Below are 20,610 nucleotides of genomic sequence, written 5' to 3' on the forward strand. Positions count from 1 at the left end.
CTTGCACACCTCCAAGTCATGAACCATCTGAATTGAGGACACACCAAAATGTCCTGAAAACACTTTACCAAATCCACAAACCAAGATATTGCAATGTGGAGAAATGCACAACAAAATCTAGAAAATTGATCAATACCAAACAACTGAAAAACCAACTACAATACCGGATCTCATAACTCAATAAAATCTCCATACAACCATAGAAACTTGAGTTGAATCAACAAGAGATACTTATCTCAAAACCCTTTAATCCACAACAGCTCGTCTGCAACACATTGGCCAAACCAACTTACTTAATCTGACTACAACATTGGAACACACAAAGGAATATGTTGACAGCAATGACAACATATCACTCAAACACATATTTGCAAATTATCCCAATAGCTCCTTGGGTCACCTGTTGCCTTTGAGATTGCATAATTAGATGGCATCAATAAGGAAAGGAAGGAAGCAACATTCAAAGCCACAAAGAATCCTAAAGAAGAACTAATAGAGAATGAAGACCTGGATGAGATTGAAGCAAAATTTGTAAGAAGATTAAGGAGAGGAACTAGAAAGTACAAAGGTAAGTTACCCCAAAAATGCATTAATAACAAAGGAAAAGACACTTACTAATATGTGCCATAATAATTGGGCAAATTAGGATGCCATGTTACCTATAGTATTATGGGCGTATGAAACTACCTATAAGAGGTCAACAAAATACACTCTATAATTTAAAATAGTTTATGTGGTAGATGTTACAAGTATTCTTTAAATTTATTATACTACCCTTTTTCTTATATTAACATATATAATGAATCGCTAAAATAGAGAGTTGAAGAATAAGAGAATCTAGATGAATATAGATTATTGGCCTTATCTCATTAAAACTCCAAATAAATTATATAAAATCATGGTATGATAGGAATTTAAGACTCAAAATATTTATGCGAGAGGACTTGGTGCTATTGTATGACTAAAAATGTAAGATGACAACAAAAATCAAATTTTGATTGCTTAAACCATATTACATCGATGACATACTACAATATAAAGTAGTCCAACTCTGCACACTTAATGGGAGGAATATTACAATGATTTATGAACAGAGCATGATTTCATAATTATCATCAACCTCCAACAAGATAAATCTATCTTGAGAACAAGACAAATTTTTGAAGTGGGGATAACGTTAGTAAGGAATAAACCAATAATCTAGAGTATAGAAAACTATCATTCCACAATCCACCACATGGAGGTTGTAGAGCTCTTGGTTGAAAAGACACTCCTTGGATAAGTTGAGATTGTAAGGGACATTAACTATCAAGTGCATACCTGTATAAGATATAATAATATGTGATAATGTGTGGAAAATGTAGAAGAGGCAATCTATAAACAATATGTATAAGAAAGACAATTTAATATAAAGGAGATTGTACAAAGATAATATATATGATGAGTGGAAAACTGATATCTATATAAATGTATGGGAATTAGTTATTATAAGTGTTATATGTTATTTGATTTCTATGTGTGTTATTATGTAAACTTGTTTATTATATATTATACGTTAATTTCATATTCTTTTCTTAATATCTAGTCTTAGGTACAAATACACTTCATAGAGATTGCTTGGGGCTCAAAGCTCTAGTTTGTGTCTCCCTAATTTTATTGCTAACAATTTTATCACTTAATTTTTATTAAAATAATTTACGATCAAATAGTTGTAGTTGTGAAATTTTGGGTTTTCATCGTACAATTTGTGGCATTTTTTCAAATGGATTATGCATGTTGTGCATACATTGGAACTACATTTTGAAAGATATTAGTTTTTTAGTCTATGTAGTTTGCACATTAATTATACATGTGATATGAGTTCCTAGTTACTATTTTTACATGCATAAGTATGTGTGTGTGTGTGCACGAGAGAGAGAGAGAGAGAGAGAGAGAGAGAGAGAGAGAGAGAGAGAGAGAGAGAGAGAGAGAGAGAGAGAGAGAGAGAGATGGTGCCATGGGTCAAGCTAACTTGTCATAAAAAATAAATTTGATTACATGTAACCTAAGCTATATTTGGTTAAATATGTGTTCTAGTTAAATTTATTTAATTTAAAATAGGTCTAGGCTAAATTCTTTCTAACTAGAACTATTTTATTAAGTATATGTGTAGCATCTCTTTTAGTTTGATTTACTAAAAATAATTTTTTTTTTAAAATTAATGATATCCTCATAACTCCTAGTCATATAAATAATATATTTTCTACAATATAAAAAAATCTTTTTGTAGATCTATATGTAAAGTTTTTTTTTTCAATAATAAATTATTGTTTATAATTTTAAATTTTTCTAAAAGTGCATCATCAACACCAAAATATAATGTTGATTATTTTTTCAAGGAAAAATATTAAAATTTATTAGAAAGTTATTAAAAATATGATGCACTAGAGAAACATTTTTTTTATTTAAATGGTATATTTTTGTACTATTTTGGATAAATAGCTAAGACAAAGGCAACATTGCAACAAAATAGTCACTTTTTCAATATGTTCATTTTAACATTTATTTTAAAATATTTATTTATCAAACAAAGAAAAAACTAGTTGACACACCACAACTTCAAGTTATAAATATCAAAAAGATAATTATTCCATGATGAAGAATGTCCCAATTTATCTATTTTATTGGCATTTTATTAATTAAATTAATTATAAAGTTAGTTTAAAATAAATTTAATAAAATATAGTAAAAAATATTTTTTTAAATTTTGAAAAGGAAATAAAAAAATTGAATGTACTAAAATATATCTCTTTAATTCACATCACCTCAAAATTCAAAATATATATGCTACTTTCTAGTAATTCAAGCTAAATAGCTAGAGGTCAATGTTTAGTCTTTTATTTATATTACACAAATTTAAATTTCCATTTATAAGAGAACATGGAGTTGTGTTTGTATTAGTTATTTTTGCTTCTAGATATTTTTAATTATAGTATTATAATTTTACTTTGACACAAACTAATGATATAAGAGAAATGATCATGTGAATTCACAAATTTGTATATTTTATATTATTGTTTATGTGTAAAAATGAAAGACATAATTATAAATGAATGCAAAAACTAATATTTTACTTATGTAAATAATAAGTAGATTTCACTCTTTTTGTTTTGAGCATTATAAGTTGATTATGAATAAAATATATAAATTTTGTTAGAAATAAGAGTTGTTGTGTTGTGTTGTGTTGTCATTGATGTCACTATGTATTGTAAATGGTCTAGAAGTGAGTGTTATGATGTTTTTGTGTGGTTTAGTAGTAAGGTTAAGTAAGCATGAGGTGTTTTTAAAAGGTTGATGTAGTGAAAGTTTCAATATGCATGGAATACTATTTATACAAGAAAGAGTTTTTAATGTCCCAATAGAAGAATGTTTTGCGTTCCTCTGGTATGTGAAGTTTGTTAAATGTGGTTCTAGATATAATTTTTATGATATGTGTACATTGTACTATCAAGTCTATAAGTACTTCATTGCTTAGATAGTAGAGTTAATTATTGTTGTCCTTTCTAACTATGGGTGTTTGTCAGAATTGGCCCAAAGAATGCTTGGCGATTCTCTGATATGTGATTTTAAGTGTTATAGCTTGGAGGAGATGTTCATTTAGTTTGTACAGTATTCCAATTTATTTTTCTAGTGATGATTTGATGGATGAGTGAAGTTATGGTGTTTTGAGTTTTGTGTTGTCAGTTGGTCTTGTTGGTATTTTAGATATATTGATATGGTTTTGTCATTGATGTCAACACTTAGTAAACACTTGTGAAGAATCGGCAATGTTCATCAGCAAGCAAGTGACTTATCCACAGTCAATGGTATCTGGTACACCGGCAGGATATAATGTTCACTGGCACTTGGAATAACATGGAAAACACTTGGTTATGTCAAAGACATTGTTTGGAAACTTTATCTTGGATATTTGTTCATTGGTATATTCATATTTGCATATTTGTTGTTACCGGCAAATAGGTCCAGAATAAGCACCAATAGGCTTATCTATTCCAGATCAGCACAACACACTTTGGAGATGATTTATTATTGTTGTAAATGCATTAAGCCGACATGTTGTATTAGTTATTGCATTGGTTATTGATTTACTTGTAAATTGATTTTATTGTAATATCTCTTAGAGTCGACCTACTAAAATTGGTCCTAGGTTATGGTATATATGTAAGATCTTATTTGTAAAGATTAGTGTGCGAATGTGAGAAGGATAATAAATTGGTATATGCGAGAATAAGTAGGGCTATACATGCAGACATCATTTGAAGGTGAAGCAAGGTTTTTATGAAAGCATATCAGAACTGAACCGGTATTGAATCTAGCATGTGAAGATGTTATTTTGAGCAGTACATCATTATTGGATTTAACCATCCAATTGTAGTCAATGTGACTCTTATTTGTGTTTGAGCAGTGAGCTCTAGGCACTTAGCCTTTCTGCATATGCAAACCCCATTTGTATAAACATACTATCTGTAGTAGTATCATCTGATTGTGGGTAAGATTTCCCACCGTGGTTTTTCCCCTTACAGGGTTTCCACGTACAAATATTGGTGTTATGTGTTGTGGATGTTATTGTTTTTTTGTTTCATGCATTAATCTTTACCGGTATGGCAATTAATTGATAAACTATCTACTGATAAGTCAGTGTATTGACATGTTTTTATCAGGACTCTTAGGTTTTTGGTATCTTTTGGGTTGCATTGTGATAGTGAAATATTGTGAATTGACTATATGTAATCCATGTTTTAAAACTGAACTTAAGAAATCATGTTTGAACTTTGTCTGTTAATTCCTACAACCATGCCAATTTATTCCTGCAGCCAAATGGTTTGTCCCTATGATATGTGGATTATTTAGGATGATTTCATATGTGAGTTAATGAATGTATTAGTTAAGTAAGATACATATGCATGTCCGTGTATGTTGTTTCTGTTTTAGTGCAGATAATAATTGATGCTGCGGTGGAGAATTTTCTTTCATGCCTAAGGACTGGAGAATCACGTTCAGATAGTTGGAGGTCAAACTGAAGGAGATTCAAGCGAACACAATCTATGACATAAGCAGAGCAGTTGTACTTCACCATGGGAGTTTAACTCCGGTGCATGTTTAATTTGCAAAATATCGCTTTGGCATGCAAAGATTGTGGTTCGATTTCAAATCCACAATTCCTACAGCCAAGCTCTCTATTATCCCCTTCATCTGACAGCTATCTATCTCTTCTTCTAGGCGTAACTAAAGTTGTCCATTGTAGTTTATCTTTTCTTTATAATAAGCTCTTCCTTCTTTTCTAAGAGCTAGATAGAATGGAAAGGGATTGAGCAGAGTTTTTGTCACACATTCTGAATTTTTCTCTTTTAGAATATGTAATCATCTTTTCGGAAGAAATGAATGAAAATATGTTATTATGATCTATTAATAGTTCTTTGCTGAGAGTTTGATATCACTCATCCAAGGGGGGCCCACTTGTTGAGTGATCCTGTGTTTATGATTATTGAAGTTAGTTTTTACTTAGTTGCAGTAGAAGTTCATGACTGGATTGTTCCTGTAGCCACTAGAAATAGATCCTTTGACTGTTCCTGCAACCAAGGCAGAATGGTGTGATTCCTGTTATTTTTATTAGATCATTTCAGCAGAGTTTTGTAAAAGCTTTCATTTAGCCTTTTATGATTTCCATTCCTACCTTTCCTACAGTAATTAAGAATAACCATTTAAGGAGCTTAGTGCATATATATTGCAGACCCATTTCAAGTTTTACATTCCTAGATTGACAACTAAATGAACACCAGCCATGAGAATAGTAAACTCTACCATATGAATGTCCAAACTTCGGATTGAGATTTCAATTAGAAGTATTATTATTGTCATTATAGTTGGGGTAGACATTTTTGGCACCGTTGTCGCGGATGGTGTCAAGCTAAGAGTCTTTTATGATTATTTTAGTTTCTAGTTAATTGTTTGAATTTCATGAATCTGCATGCATAATAGAAGAAGAGATGCCAAAGGTAGATTTTTGCCCACTCATACTACTCATGTAGAAGATAGTTTTCTAGATATAAACCCTTTTTCTAAGTAGTAACAAGTCCCACAAAATTTGAATCACCCTGAGTCTAAATTTCTAGAAGGTAGTCTTTAGTTCCTTTTTGGTCCATAAGAAGAAGAATAGTCCAATGCAACAGAACCTACCTCATGTTGGAAATAATCCAACACCACCAGTTGGTCCAACATTTGAGTTTCCCATCTCTGACCAGCATGATAATGCTAACCTTAAGAACATTCCAGCATCTTCACTTCCAGCATCTATGGGTTGGTCACAGAGGATCTGGATACATTTCTGTTTGAGTTTGATGTTCTCTGTAGGAGTTTTGACTATACTACAGATGCCCATAGACTCAAAAATTTTCCAGCCGCTTTGAAGGAGTCATCCTTGAGATGGTTTATGAGCTTGGGTAGTAGCAAAATCAATACATGGGATGAGATGAAATGCTTGTTTATTGCAAAATACAAAGATTATTGTGGAGGCACTGATCGTCATGGGGATGACATCTTTAGAATGACACAAACTAAAGATGAGAGCCTTGAGGATTATCTGGAAAGGTTTTTGTTTAGTGTCAAGAAGTCCAAGCATAGTACTCTGAATGAAGATTCCCTCAAATTGATATTCTTGAGGGGTATCAGTGTTGAATGCACCAATTCCTTAGATCTAATGGGGGGAGGTGACATTACACAGTCTACTTGGGCTGAAATAGGACAAATTTGCAAGAAGTATTCTAGATCTACTTCTAAGAAGAATAGGAGATTTAAGCCAGGGACACTATCATCATCATCAGGAAATGGAGTTTCTAGGTTGGAGCTTAGCCATTTGTTAAAAGATTTCAAGGAGGATATTATAAACAATATGGCTACTTAGTTGGATGCATTGGCATCTAAGAAGAAGCATGAGGAAGCTGATGCATTTCTTGCAGAATTCTGTCCTCATTATAAGCAGCGGAAGAAAGATTGCAGATGTAAGATGGTTGCAAATGTTGAAGTACCTGATTTCAAACCAATTCAAGGGGAGGATGAGCAAGTCTTCTATGTTGCTCAGAGAAGACCAAATTTTCAAAGACAAGGTATGCCACTTGATCCACTTTCCTTTTCTGGTTATAGTGGTAATTCTTATGCACCAAATAACCAATGGCAACCACAGTATTCTCAAAATTTTGGTAATTATCCACATTGGTATGGATCACAAGGCCAAGGATAGCAATTTGCTAATCAAATCCCCCAGTGGCAGCAGCCACAAGGAAAATGGTATCCACCTTAGGGTGCAGGGAACCAGTTTCAAGGGAATTGACAACCTACCTCTCAATGGAGGGGAAACCCATCATGGTCATCCCAATCTTCTAGATATCAACCCCCTGCTCAGCAGCCACAACCTCTTGCTTTAATGCCACCTCCTGTAGCCACAACACCACCTCCCAAGCCAACATAGCTACCTACTCAACCATTGCCTAATCCAAATATAAAATCTTAGCAACAACAACAAGCTTATTCAGCTGATGCTAATCAATACCCAGCCTATTCTTTATCACTAGATGATATTCACCTTCAATTTGGAACAACACTACCTAATCCCTCTCAGCCAGTTATTACTAAGGTACAAGAAGAGCAGCCAATCTCTGATCTTAAAGATATAATACCTCAGAATCAAATATTACCACCATTTCCCCAAAGATTGAAAGACATAAGTTTCAACTGATCAACAACAAAGCTTTGATATTCTTGATCAATTGAAGCACATTTGTGTTAAAATTCCATTGCTGCAAGCAATAAAGGATGTCCCAATATATGGTGAAGCATTAAGAGAGGCATGGCTAAAGAACCCTGGCAGAAAGAAAAAGGATCCACAATTAGTTCATGTTATGGGTCAATTGGCTAATATTATGTTAGGAAAAATTGTTATTCCAAAGTATTCTCATCCAGGTAGTCCTGTTGTGAGTATAGTCATTAATGGTAGTCAAATAAAAAATGTTTTAGTTGATCTAGGGGCAGCCATTAATGTAATGACAAGGGAAGTAATGAAACATCTAGAGATAGATAGTTTAAGGGCTACACCCATAGTTCTTCAACTTGTTGATAACTCGGCAGTAAGACCTAATGGTATGATAGAAGATATAGTGGTCATTCTAGATTCCTGGGAATATCCTGCAGACTTTATGATTTTATCTCCAAAAGCAACATTGGGGGGATATCCAGTCATTTTGGGAAGACCATGGCTTGCCACAGCTAATGCATATATTGGGTGTAGATCAGGAGACATGACTATTTCAGATGGTAGTTCCACAAAAACATTGGCCTTGTATTCCCCTGCACAACCTCAGCTTGAGCAGCAGCAGGCTGTTTGGCCTATTTTGGGAGAGGAATCTGAAGAAATTGACTCTATTAATCACCTTATGATGATTAATCAAGTGCCACTCATGCAGTTATATGATGAAGAATCAATCCTTTATAAGGTCTTGATAAACGAATTAATAGAAGACCAAAAATTGCAGGAATTGGTTCTGAATATTGCAAGGTTGGATTTTCCTACAGCCACTGATATCTTGCATACCTTGTTGCCATAGGAATTGTCATATTCTCATGTTTCTGATATAAATCAGATTGATCTTGCTATCAAGATAGAGGTTTAATTGAATAAATATTTGAACATCAATAAGAATATAGTAGATACTCAGAAGGATAGCCTAGTGAACTTGCTAAAACTCCATAGAAATGCCTTTGCATGGGATTACAAGGATATCAATGGAATTGATCAAGTAGTTTGTACTCATCGCATTTACATAAAGGATGAGTGTTGCCCCCTCAGAAAACTTCAAAGAAGAGTCAATCCTACCTTGAAGGAGATAGTTAAAGAAGAATTGCAGAAATTGTTGAAAGTTGGGTTTATCTATCCTATCTCTGACAGTCAATGGGTATCACCTTTGTTGATAGTTCCTAAAAAGGGAGGCAAATGGAGAGTATGTGTTGATTATAGAGCTTTGAACTTAGCCACAAGGAAGGTTCATTTTCCACTGCCTTTTGTGGATCAGGTATTGGATTCTCTTGCTGGTAAGAGATATTTTTCATTTTTGGATGGATTTAGTGGCTATAATCAGATACAAATAGCTCCTGAGGATCAGGTGAAAACAACATTTACTTATCCATGGGGCACTTATGCATATTTTGTTCTTCCTTTTGGGTTGTGTAATGCTTCAGCCACTTTTCAAAGGGTAGTCATCAGTATTTTTTCTAATATTTCTCAAGACATTATGGAAATTTACATGGATGACTTTACAACCTATGGTTCTGAATTTGATCAAGCATTGGGTAATTTGAAGAAAGTTTTGCAGCGGTGTGAAGACTACAACTTGTCTCTAAACAATGAAAAGTGTTTCATTATGATGGAAGAAAGAATAGTCCTTGGTCATCATATATCTATACAAGGCATACAAGTGGATCCAACAAAGATTGAGGTTATTTAGCATATTAATAACCCTGTGAAGTAGAAAGATGTGAGAAGTTTTCTTGGCCATGATGGATACTACAGAAGGTTCATCAAAGATTTCAACAAATTTGCAAGTCCCTTATATACATTGCTTATTAAAGATGCAGAATTTAAATGGACCTCAACATGCAATGAAGCTTTTTTAAAGCTTAAGCATGCTTTCACTCAAACACCAGTTCTAAAAGGACATAATTGGTTTCTACCATTCCAAATCCATACTGATGCATCTAATTATGCTATAGGAGCAGTGCTATGACAAAAACTTAACAAGTTGGAAAATGCAATATATTATATCAGCAAGAATTTGCAAGGACCTAAATTGAATTATACAATTACTGAAAAGGAAATGCTAGCTGTCATATATGCCCTTAACAAGTTTAGACACTATATTACAGGGTATCCCATATTTGTGCATACAGATCATACTGCAATTAGATATCTCATGAATAAGCCATCCATCACCAATAGACTGGCTCGCTGGTTATTGTTGATGCAGGAATTTAATATCACAGTTGTTGATAAGCCAGGGAAGTCTAATGTTGTTGCAAATTATCTTTCACGTCTTCAATTGCAGGAAGACTCTACAATGATAGATGACACTTTTCTAGATGAGCATTTGTTTCTCATATAGGCTCATACTTCTTGGTATGCTGATATTGCCAACTATTTAGCTACAGCTAAGATGCCAATTTCTTTTTCTCCTAAGGAAAGAAGGCTGCTAGTTGAAAAAAGTTTTAACTTTTCATGGATTGCTGATTGTCTATTTTATACTGGACCTGATCAAGTCATGTGAAGATGTGTCAGAGAGGATGAAACATATGACATCTTTCATGCATGTCATGATGAGCCATTTGGAAGTCATTTTGCTGCCAAAAGCATAGCACTGAAAATATTCAATACTGGTTATTATTGACCTACACTACACAAGGATTTAGCTCAGTACAATAGGAAGTGTGACAGATGTCAGTGAATGGGAAAACCTACAAAATCTGATGAGATGCCACTATATCCTCAAATATCTATTACACCATTTGACAAATGGGGATTAGATTTTGTTGGCCCCATTGATCCACCTTCTAATGGCAAATCTTATATCTTGGTATGTACGGACTATGTGACAAAATGGGTAGAAGCTAGAGCTATGTAACATGCAAGAGATAATAAGGTAGCTAAATTTCTCTATGAAGAAATATTTACAAGATATGGAGTACCCAAGGAAATTGTCTCAGATCAGGGACCTCAATTTACATCAACATCGATAAAAGCTTTGGTCAATGAATACGATATAAGACACAAGAAATCTACTCCATATCATCCATAGTCTAATGGCCAAGTAGAAGTTACCAATAGAGAGCTTGAGGCTATTCTTACAAAATAGTGTCTATCCACAAGAAAGATTGGTCTAATCAGCTTTTAGAGGCAATTTGGGAATATAGAACAACATGGAAAATACCAATTGGATTCACACCTTTTGAGATGGTTTATGGCAAAACAATAATGATGCCTATTGAATTTGAGCATAAAACCTTGAGAACAACTCTACAACTGAGTATGACATTGTCTGAAGCACAGAAGGAACACATTCAGCAGTTAAATGCTCTTGATGAATGGAGAAAGAAAGTTGTTAAATAGACAGAGTTGATTCAAAACCAAACAACTAGATGGCATGATAAATATATCAGAGAAAAGAAATTCAAAGTTGGTGATCGGGCACTCTTGCATGATTCCAGATATAAGGATGCTATGGGAAAACTCCAAACAAGGTGGTTGGGTCCTTATGAGGTAGAAGACATTTTTCACAATGGAGCAGTTCGGTTGTCCACAATAGATCCTGTTCGATTTAAACTCTTAGTGAATGGACACCGACTACGACTTTATCACAAGCCAGCTACTAGAGAAGAGTTCCTGCAGCAGTTTGCTCCTCAAAATGAAATACAAGTTCCTGCAGCAACTGGCAAGGTTCCTGCAGCAATTGTCAATGCTTTGGTATCAATTCATGAGCTTCTTGTTGCATTCGAGCATGTTGATAAAGGTGATGTTCCTACAGCTTCTGTAGTGAACTTATTTACCATATCATAATAAAATATTTCCATGAGGAATATTGTTCTCCGTACATAAAGTTTCATCCACTACACTCCATCCCACTTTCTTACCTATCACTTCATTTCATTTCGCCATCATTTTCACCCAATTGCAGGTATGTGTATATTGTACTTTATTTTAATTATGCATTTATTAGGTCATTATGATTTTAATTCTGTTTTAATCCGCTCCAAACCCGAAATCTCATCAACCTGTGTGGACACGTGTTAGGTTAAGTTGGGGGGATACTTAATGGTCCTTTTTCCCAATAATATTTATTATCTTGAACTGATTTCCTAACTGACATTATTTGTGATGATTATTATTTCATGCAAGTGAATAATAAGTTTTGCCGCCAAATTTAAGATATGTAGATTTTAACTTTTGTGAATCTGTCAAACATTTTGGTGAAGCTGCGGAAGTATCAGAGTAAAAGATGGGTGGTGATCTGATTCACCATGAACCAACTATCCATGAAGGGTTGTTGCAAGATGTTGTCTGTGTGTATTATTTCCAAAACCACGGCTAGCTAGATTATTTCTTGAGAATCAAGGATTTCAATGACAAAATAGCTGTGGAATTTATGCATTCTTTTGACGAAGGAGAAGCTACAGTTAAGGGGTTGAGGGTAATTGCTATAGAGCAGCGAATTGTAGAGGTCACAGGGTTGCTGCAAGAAGGAGAACTCTTTCCAGAATCGAAGGATGCAAGGAGCGCCAGGGCAGAGTTCACAATTCCTACTGACAGACCCTTAATGGTGGATAGGCAAGGGACTAGAAGGGTTTCTTTGCTAGCACATTGGCCTCAGGTAGCTTTGTATATTATGAAATATATTACCTATGAAGGACGGTATTCAAATCTCCATTCACCTCACTTTAAGTTACTTAGTCATCTGCGTCATGATCGGCGAGTTAATGTCCCAAATTTCTTGTATCATCTCATTTCTATAAGTGCTAAGGAGACTAAAAAATATGGAAATCACTCTGTTAGCCATCATGGACTAGTGAAGTTGCTAGTACAATGGTCTCGGAGAGATGTTTCATAGATGGAATGGGTTGTGTTTGACGATATTCTGCAATTTAGGGTAGATGAAGCCCCTATTGAAAACAATCTGCTGGTTCAAGAAGAGATAGTTGTAGAAGGTCTTTCTGGTGAAGATGAGGGTTTGCTGGTTGCTGAAGGAGCTGCAATTATTTCAGAAGAAAATATTGAAGCAGAGTCAATCGAAGGACAACCCTCTACCTCTCTTCAAGGAGGTTCACCTGTTTTGCAAAGGGAAGGAAAAGAATTGGAAAAGGAGGAGTCAGATGAAGAATTTGTTATCCAGTCGTAGGAAACGCATATCCCTCCTACAACCAAGAGGCGTCGAACAAAAACAAAAATTCCTGCACCTGTTTCAAAAGTGTATGTGAGGAGAACAAGAATGAGGACACAGAAGACTCAACCAATGAGTAATCCAATAGAGGTGATTGCAATAGAAACTTTGGAAGAAGAAGATGTTGCAGAGAAGGAAATTCAAGAGAATCCTGTAGAAGAGGAAATTCAAGAGAACCCTGTAGAAGAGGAAATTCAAGAAAATCCTGCAAGAGAAGAAATCCAAGAAGAAATTCAAGAAGAAATTGTAATGGATAAGCTTGCAAATCTAGCTTTAGTGGCATTGCAATGTGAGGAGATTATTGAGGATGTTCCACAACAACCTGAAGAAAATGTGGGAGATATGTCAATCCAGAATGAGGAAGTTATTGAAGAAAGCCCATGGTCTAAGGTAGGACCTATAAGAACTCCTTCATCCCTAACTAGTTTATCAATTTCTTTAACATTCTTTAGGCAATGGGAAATGGAGAAGGATAGGTTGCAAGGGATAATTAATAAGCAGCAAAAAGAGATTGAGAAGAAACATAATAGAATTAAAGAATTGGAGACTAAGGTAGAAGAGATTTATGGTATGGTTCCTGAGATATTGCAGTGTAGGGCTCCCCCAAGAATTTATGCAGTGCACTTGAAATAACAGTATCTGAATTTTAGATTAAACCTCATCGTAAGGGATCTTAATCCATCCTTGGAAACACATGAGGAATTCTATCATGCTTATCAAACCTTCCCACATTCTGTAAGGAATCTGTTATGTGAATTATATTTACATAATTATGTTGTACCCCAGGACAAAGAATGGAATCCTTTGTTGTACATTGGGGATATCCATCTCAGAGCTCTAATGTCTTGGATACAAAATGAAATGATTATAGGACCACAATCCAGGGAGTTTGAAAAATTGGAATTTGACTGTCCATTGCCATTGAGGAGGGAATCGGAAACACCTAGGGTTCTGTATTATGATTGGCAAAAGTTGCTAATAAGAGATGATATTAGTAAGATAATACTTCCAATGAAAGAGGAAGTCTATCAAGCGTATGAGCAATTGGTTTAGACCCACGGGACAACAGCACTAGAAGGACTAACTCAATGCTAGAATCATCTACCAGATCATTTAAAACTGGGAGAATCTACTCATTACAGAATTTTCATGTAGCTATATAGAGAGCCTCCAAGTACATATAGCTAGGCAGGGAGAAATCCAATAATTGGTTGCCATTAATCTTTCAGCCTCCTATCCTTATGTGGCCACTTTTGGCATGCCAACCAACATAACAGAATTATGATGTAGATGTGGAAGAAATAGCTAGATGGTCCAGGTTGGAGAAAATGAAAGGATTTTATTGGAATTTTCCTTCCAAGGGAACCAGACAGGACACTGTTGGTGATTTTAGAGTTTCAACAAAAATTAGAAATTTTCCTTTTGTTGCAGGAGCAGCAAACCCTTAAAGTTGGGGGGCATGATAAGTCAGTGTATTGACATGTTTTTATCAGGACTCTTAGGTTTTTGGTATCTTTTGGGTTGCATTGTGATAGTGAAATATTGTGAATTGACTATATGTAATCCATGTTTTAAAACTGAACTTAAGAAATCATGTTTGAACTTTGTCTATTAATTCCTGCAGCCATGCCAATTTATTCCTACAGCCAAATGGTTTGTCCCTATGATATGTGGATTATTTAGGATGATTTCATATGTGAGTTAATGAATGTATTAGTTAAGTAAGATACATATGCATTTCCTTGTATGTTGTTTCTATTTTAGTGTACATAATAATTGATACTGTGATGGAGAATTTTCTTTTGTGCCTAAGGACTGGAGAATCACGTTCAGATAGCTGGAGGTCAAACTAAAGGAGATTCAAGCAAACACAATCTATGGCATAATCAGAGCAGTTGTACTTCACCATGGGAGTTTAACTCTGGTGCATGTTTAATTTGCAAAATGTCGCTTTGGCCTACAAAGACTATGGTTCGGTTTCAAATCCACAGTTCTTGCAACCAAGCTCTCTGTTATCCCCTTCATCTGATAGCTATCTGCCTCTTCTTCTGGGTGTAACTGGAGTTGTCCATTGTAGTTTATCTTTTCTTTATAATAAGCTCTTCCTTCTTTTCTAGGAGTTAGACAAAATGGAAAGGGATTGAGTAGAGTTTTTGTCATGCATTCTGAATTTTTCTCTTTTAGAATATGTAATCATCTTTCAAGAAGAAATGATAAAAAAATATGTTATTCTAATCTATTAATAGTTCTTTGCTGAGAGTTTGATATCACTCATCCAAGGGCGCCCACTTAGTGAGTGATCCTATGTTTATGATTATTGAAGTTAGTTTTTACTTAGTTGCAGTAGAAGTTCATGACTGGATTGTTCCTGTAGCCACTGGAAATAGATCCTTTGACTATTCCTACAGCCAAGGTAGAACAATGTGATTCTTGTTATTTTCATTAGATCATTTTAGCAGAGTTTTGTAAAAGCTTTCATTTTGCCTTTTATGATTTCCATTCCTACCTTCCCTATAGTAATTAAGAATAATCATTTAAGGAGCTTAGTGCCTATATATTGCAGACCCATTTCAAGTTTTACATTCCTGGATTGACAACTAAATGAACACCAACCATGAGAATAGTAAACTCTACCAAATGAATGTCCAAACTTCAGATTGAGATTTCAATTAGAGGTATTATTATTGTCATTATAGTTGGGGTAGACATCTACCAGCTTAAAGTTTGGTTTACTGGTATTAAGTATTAAGGTTGGTTAAGTTATTTTTAGTTTGAATTTATTAGACAACAGATTCACCCCCCCCCCCCACCCCCTCAGTTGTCTCAGGGACCTAACAATTGGTATCAGAATGTAGTCCTCTTTTTGCAGAAGTTTAACAACTTGAGGAGATCCAATGTCTACTAACTATTTCAAAAAGGACAATCCTAAACTTGATGGAACCAACTATGGCATATGGAAGATCAGGATGGAGACTCATCTGAATTGTATTGGAAAGGACATCTGGGATGTTACAATGAATGGCTATATTTCTCCTACTCAAAGTCAGCCTAATCCACCTAATCTGACCAAAGATGAAGAGAACGATTGCAAAGCAAGAGAAGCACTTTTGAGCGCATTATCCGATCAACAAATCATGGGGTTATCAGATAGATCTACTGCTAAAGCTATTTGGGATCATTTGGAAACATTGAATGAAGGAGATTCCATAGTCAAAATTGCAAAACTTGAAAGCTTCCAAGTCAAGTATGAAAATCTGAAAATGGAAGAAGATGAAAGGATTTATGCTTTTATGGAAAGCATTAATGAAATTGTTTTGGGTATTAAATATTGTGGAGGAACCTTAAGTGAAGATGAAATTGTTTCAAAAGTTTTAAGAGGATTACCACCGACATACAAAATGAAAGTTACTACTATAAATGAGTTAAGAACAATGCCTAATACATTAGTAACTAGGGATACATTGATTGGAAAAATTTCAGCTTTTGAAATTGAGGAATTTGGTCTCGTTGCTACTATAAAGATAGATTTAGCTTTTAAGGCATCAACATCATCTGCACCATCATTTGGAAAATCTGATTGGAAATCCTTTTATGCAAGAGAACTTGAAGAAAGCAGGAGAGAAAAAGAAGAACTTGAAGAGCTTGAAGCACTATTTTCAAGGAAAATGCCTAAAGGTCCAGTTGGGAGTAAGTATGAAGGTAAAGCACACTTTAAATGTTTTAATTGTAATAAGATTGGTCATATGGCTTTAAGATGCTCTGACAGACATGCTAGACTAAGAGAAGAAGCTAGAAGAACATACAAGCCTAACCCTGAATATCAAAGATATAGATTTAAGAAGAATAAAGATAAATCTTGTTATCTTGCTGATAAAGGAGTCACCAATGATTCTGATGAGGATCTGACAGATAATGGATGGGTTTTTGTTGTTATAACAGAAGATCAACCGACACCTATAGTTTAACCGATAGAGCAAGCCCTGGCAACTAAAGTTGAAGCTGAGGATGAATGGATCATTGATTTAGGATGTTCACATCACATGACTGGTGATAAAGGTAAATTCTTGAACTTTCAGGAATACAATAGAGGTTTAGTAAGATTTGGAGATGATAAAGCTTGTTTGATCAAAGGAAAAGGTACAATATCTCTTGATGGTAAGCATAATACTGACAATGTTTACTATGTAGAAGGTTTAAAGCATAATCTTTTAAGTGTTGGACAATTAGTTGAAAAAGGATTTTAGTTACAATTCAAGAATGGAAAATGCAAAATTATGAATAGAACTAGTTTGGAAATTGCAACCGGTAATCAAACTAAAGGTAACATCTTTCATTTGAATAACAATGAAAAGACATGCTTGATTGCACATATTGATGAAAGTTGGCTATGGCATAAGAGACTTTGATGTAAATTTTGATTGCATGGTAAAAATCAGTACTACTAAGGTAGTTAGAGATTTACCAAAGATTGTTAAACCTCACAATCCGATATGTAAGGAATGTCAATTTGGAAAACAAGTTAGAGCATCTTTTAAAAGTATTCCAGAAAAATCCAATAATGCTCTTGACATAATTCATACTGATTTATGTGGTCCAGTTAGAACTAAAAGCTTACAAGGTGATAGATATTTCATGCTAATTATTGATGACTATTCTAGAATGTGTTGGGTTACTTTTCTCAGAGAAAAATCAAAAACACTTGGGAAGTTCAAAATATTCAAAACAATGGTAGAAAATGAAACTGGTAAGAAAATTAAATGTGTAAGATCAGATCAAGGAGGTGAATTCACATCTAAGGAATTTAATTCATTTTGTAAAGAGAATGGAATCAGAAGACAGTTGTCAGCACCCCGAACACCACAACAGAATGGAGTTGTAGAAAGGAAAAACAAAACTATCTTGGATGCAGATATAAGTATGTTATCAGAAGAAAATCTACCACATGTATATTGGAGAGAGGCAGTGAGTACATCGATCTATACATTCAAAAAAGTTCACATCAAAGGTGAAATCGGTAAGACCCCTCATGAACTATGGTTTGGTATTACTCCTACTCTTAAATATTTCAGAATATTTGGAAGTAAATGCTATATTAGAAGAGATGAGTATATTGGTATATTTGATCCTAGAAGTGATGAATGAATATTTCTTGGTTATTCATCTAAGAGCAAGGCATATAGATATTTTAACAAAAGATTGCAGAAAACTGTTGAGAGTACAAATGTGAAGATTGATGAACAGTTTAGAGGAACTTCAAGGTATATAGACTCTGAACCAGCAATAGAAATACTGACAAATGAACCTACATTGAACCCACCGATACAGAATGAAGATCCAGTTACACTAGCATCATCTGAAAATTCCACTGTAACTAAGGGACAACAACAAATGAAGACACCCCAGTATGTAAAATTGAACCACTCTGAAAATCAAATAATTGGGAACAAGTATCAAGGAGTTATGACAAGAGGAAGATTGGCAAATGAAGAGGTATGTCTTATTTCTCAAATTGAACCATCATCAATTAATGAGGCATGTGAAGATAAGCATTGGATTAAAGTTATGGAAGAGGAACTAGAACAAATTGAAAAGAATAACACATGGACATTAGTTCCCCGGCCTAAAGACAAAAATATGATTGGAATGAAATGGGTATTCAGAAACAAACTTAATGAAGATGGGAAGGTAATCATAAATAAAGAAAGATTAGTGTGTAAGGGATATTCTTAGAAAGAGGGAATTGATTATAATGAAACCTTTGCAGCGGTAGCTAGAATTGAGGCAGTCATATTATTCTTGGCTTTTGTAGCACACAAGAACTACACAGTATATAAAATGGATATTAAATATGCATTTCTAAATGGAGATCTTGAAGAAGAAGTTTCTATTGAGCAACTTGATGGATTTTCTTTGACAGATAACAAAAATATGGTTTGCAAGTTAAGGAAAGCTTTGTATGGGTTGAAGCAAGCTTCAAGAGCTTGGTATGCTAGATTGGATAAATATCTTTTGAAAATTAGATTTTCTAAAGGTAATGTTGATAGCAACTTATACTATAAAGTGACTAATAATGACATCTTGGTTATAGAAGTTTTTGTTGATGATATAATCTTTGGAGGAGAAGATGGATTATGTAAAGACTTTTTTATTGAAATGCAACATGAATTTGAAATGTCTATGATCAAAGAAACAAAATTCTTTTTAGGATTGCAAATTTCATAGACTGATAAAGGTATATTCTTGAGTCAATCCAAGTACCTGAAGGAATTACTGAAGAAATTTGGGATGGAAAACTCTAAACCGGTAAGCACACCTATGACTACAAATGACAAATTATCACTGAGGGATGAATCTACACCTGTTAATCTGACTAGGTACAAATCTATGATAGGAGGGCTACTGTATTTGACACAAACCAGACCTGATATTATGAATGCAGCTGTAGTGTTTCAATATTTCAGAGTAATCCTAGAGAAAATCATGAATCAACAGTAAAAAGGATTTTCCAGTACTTACAAGGCACTACAAATCTCAGTTTATGGTATCCTAGAGATGAAAACTTTGAATTATGTGCATACACAGATGCAAATTGGGCAGGAGATGTGGATGACAGAAAAAGCACCACCGGCGGAGCATTTTTCCTTGGAAACAGATTAATTTCTTGGTTAAGTAAGAAACAAAGTCGCACATCTTTATCAATAGTAGAATCAGAATATGTTGCAGCAACAACTAACTGTACATAGGTATTATGGCTTAAGAAAATGTTAAAGGACATAAAGGTAAAATGCAAGGAACCTATAACTATCTATTGTGATAACACTGCAGCAATTGATATATCTAAGAATCTCATACTAAATTCTAAAACTAAACATGTTTATATCAAACTGAATTTTTTGAAAGAGAATGTTGAAGCAAAAGAAGTAAAACTAGTTTATGTGAATACTAAAGAGCAGATTGCAGATATTTTCACTAAGCCTTTACCTAAGGAGACTTTTGAATATCTCATAGATCAGCTTGGGGTCATACCCCCACCGGTAGAAACTTAGACAGTTGATGTTTGTCATCAACCGACATAATTAATAGAAAAATCTTTTGCCGGCCTTGATGAGGAGAGTTACTTCTCAGGGGGAGTAATTGGTATACTGAATTAGTTGGTATTTAATATTTGAACTTGGTTTTGTACTACTTTGGCATTTGATGTCAAAGGGGGAGAGATTGATATGGAAAAGCACATTTTACTCTCAGGGGGAGAAATTGTTATTTTAGGTGAGATTGATTTCTGGTTTTGATCTCTTTTGGGAGATTGTTGGTTTTTGGTATTTGGCATTTCTGTTTTGGCACTTTGATGGTTTTTCTATCTTGTGTTGCCATCAATGCCAAAGGGGGAGATTGTTGGTATTTTGGATATATTGATATGGTTTTGTCATTGATGTCAACACCTATTAAACACTTATCAACTCTGGCACTTTGAAGAATCAGTAATGTTCACCGACAAGCAAGTGACTTATGCACAGTCACTAGTATCAGGTACACCGACAGGATATAATGTTCACCGACACTTGGAATAACATGGAAAACACTTTGTTATGTCGAAGAC

The sequence above is a fragment of the Cryptomeria japonica genome, chromosome 7 (genome assembly GCF_030272615.1).
Source record: "Cryptomeria japonica chromosome 7, Sugi_1.0, whole genome shotgun sequence".
Taxonomy (NCBI): Eukaryota; Viridiplantae; Streptophyta; class Pinopsida; order Cupressales; family Cupressaceae; genus Cryptomeria; species Cryptomeria japonica.